The 2,358-nt window shown below is 39.9% G+C and overlaps 1 pseudogene; it reads left to right on the top strand.

Annotated features, from left to right (window-relative positions):
* Positions 1–430: 430 nt before the first annotated feature.
* Positions 431–734, top strand: LOC132226183 (non-histone chromosomal protein HMG-17-like; annotated as a pseudogene).
* The last annotated feature ends 1,624 nt before the right edge of the window (positions 735–2,358 follow it).

The raw sequence follows: 2,358 nt of genomic DNA, 5'->3' as shown, positions 1-2,358 counted from the left end.
GGAAATGTGATTCAGGCAAAAAAAAAAAAATTGCCATCTCTTATGCAAGAAAATACCTAGCAGAAATTACATGAAACTATCTTTCTTTTCCTTTTTCCTTTTTTTTAAATTGTTGACACCATTACAGATGTTCCTATTTTCACCCCCTAGTCCCACCTCCACCCTGTCCCTGACCCGCCCCACCCCTCCTTACTTCTGGCCATCACCACACTGTTGTCTATGTCTATGGGTTGTGCAAATATTTTCTTTAGTTAATCCCTTCAGCTTCTTTCATCCAGCCTCCTCTCTCCCATTTCCGGCAGCTGTCAGTCTGCTCCTTATATCCATTCCGCTGTTTCTATTTTCTCGTTAGTTTATTTTATTCATTAAACCCCACATATAAGAGCAGTGTGAGGAGGAGAGCAAAGCCCGTGTGCTGCTGCATCCCGCGTCCTGCCCGGACGTCCCGCCACCATCACCAACATGCCCAAGAGAAAGGCTGAAGGGGATGCTAATGGAGATAAAGCCAAGGTGAAGGAGGGACCACCGAGAAGATCCACCAGGTTATCAGCTAAACCTGCTCCTCCAAAGCCAGAGCCCAAGCCTAAAAAGGTCCCTGCCAAGAAGGGAGAGAAGGTACCCAAAGGGAAAAAGGGGAAAGCTGATGCTGGCCAGGATGGGAATAGCCCTGCAGAACATGGAGATGCCCAAACAGACCAGCACGGGAAGCTGAAGGGGCTGGAGAAGCCAGGTGAAGTGTGTGCATTTTTGATAACTGTTCTGGTGACTATACAGTTTGAACTAGTATTTTTATCAAGCTTTATAAAAATGCTGAATTTTGTTTTACTTTTTTTACAGCTATGTTGTTTGCACACAGAACACTTCACTTGTTTTTTTGGGGGGAGGACATATAGCACTAATAGAATGTCTCCAAAGCTGGACTGACACGGGGTGGGGTAGGGGAGAAACACCTTCCCCTTCTAGTTTTGAGAAACTTCCTCTTGGTTCCGGGGAGGAGGGATCGCTTGATGTTGACACACGTTAGCCACATTGGCACAGATACTTTGTCGTGTGGGAAAACTAAAATTCATTTTTATGTCCCTTTTCCCCCCTCTCCACTTTAAGCATAGACTTTGGCTCTCTTAAGCCCAGAGATCTATTGGGACCTGACCCCAAAAAATTGATTTCCAGTATGTTGGGCCATCTGGACTTTCTAGTGTCACCATTGAGATGGCATCCTCAAAAGAGCAGCAGTTCCTTTTAGATTGTGGATCTATGGATTGATATTCTCTGCCATTTTCATTTCATTTCCTGAAAGCCAGGGTCGGCTTGTGAAAGGTTGCTAAACAACAGGCTTAATGTGAAATGTCAACCTTCACTCTAAACTTTCTCTGTTCAGAACATCAGACGAAGACATCATTGGGTTTTATAGGGGCTTTCTGGTTTGGGTAGTTCATTGAAGAAAGGAGTTTGAAAGTTGTATGCTGTTAATGATTATCTGCCCATGTCCTGCCTGAAATACCATGATTGTTTATGAAAAATATCTTTAATAGAGCTGGATACAGTTTGGCTTGGAAAAAAACATTCCGCATATAAGTGAGATCATATTCTATCTGCCTTTCTCTGGCTACTTTAATTTAGCATAATAAATTGTAGGTCCATTCATGCTGTCACAGAAGGTAAGAGTTCCTTTTTTTATAGCCATGTAATATTCCATTGTGTAAATGTACCACACCATTTTATCTACTCATCTACTAATAGGAACATGGGCTTTTTCAAGATATTGGCTATTGTAAATAATGCTGCTATGAACTTAGGGGTACATATATTCTTTGGAATTGGTGTTTTCTTATTGATTTTCTGCCTGGAAGATTTATCCATTGATGTCAATGGGTGTTAAAATCCCCTACTATGACCTGTATTACTGTCAATCTCTCCCATTATATCCATCAAGATTTGTTTGACATAGTTAGGTAGTTCGATATTGGGTGCATAAATGTTTACCAGAGTGATATCCTCTTGGTGAATTGCTCCTTTTATTATATGTACTGTCCTTCTTTGTCTCTTACTATGGACTTTGTTTAAAAGTCTATTTTGTCAGATATAAGTATTGCTAACCCCAACTTTTTCTTTTTAATTTCCACTTGCATGAAATATCTTTTTTCATCCTTTTACTTTTAGTCTGTGTGTATCTTTCTTTCTGAGGTGGGTCTCTTGTGTACAGCAAATATATGAGTCTTGATTTTTAATCCATTCAGCTATGTTTTGTCTTTTTATTAGGGCATTTAAGCCATTTACATTTAAAGTTATTGTTGACAGGTATGTATTTATTGTTATTTTATTCTTTTAAATCTGTTCCTATATTTTTGTTGGTTTCTT

This window comes from Myotis daubentonii, chromosome 2, assembly GCF_963259705.1.
Source record: "Myotis daubentonii chromosome 2, mMyoDau2.1, whole genome shotgun sequence".
Lineage (NCBI taxonomy): Eukaryota > Metazoa > Chordata > Mammalia > Chiroptera > Vespertilionidae > Myotis > Myotis daubentonii.
This window is presented reverse-complemented; position numbering and strand designations above follow the sequence as displayed.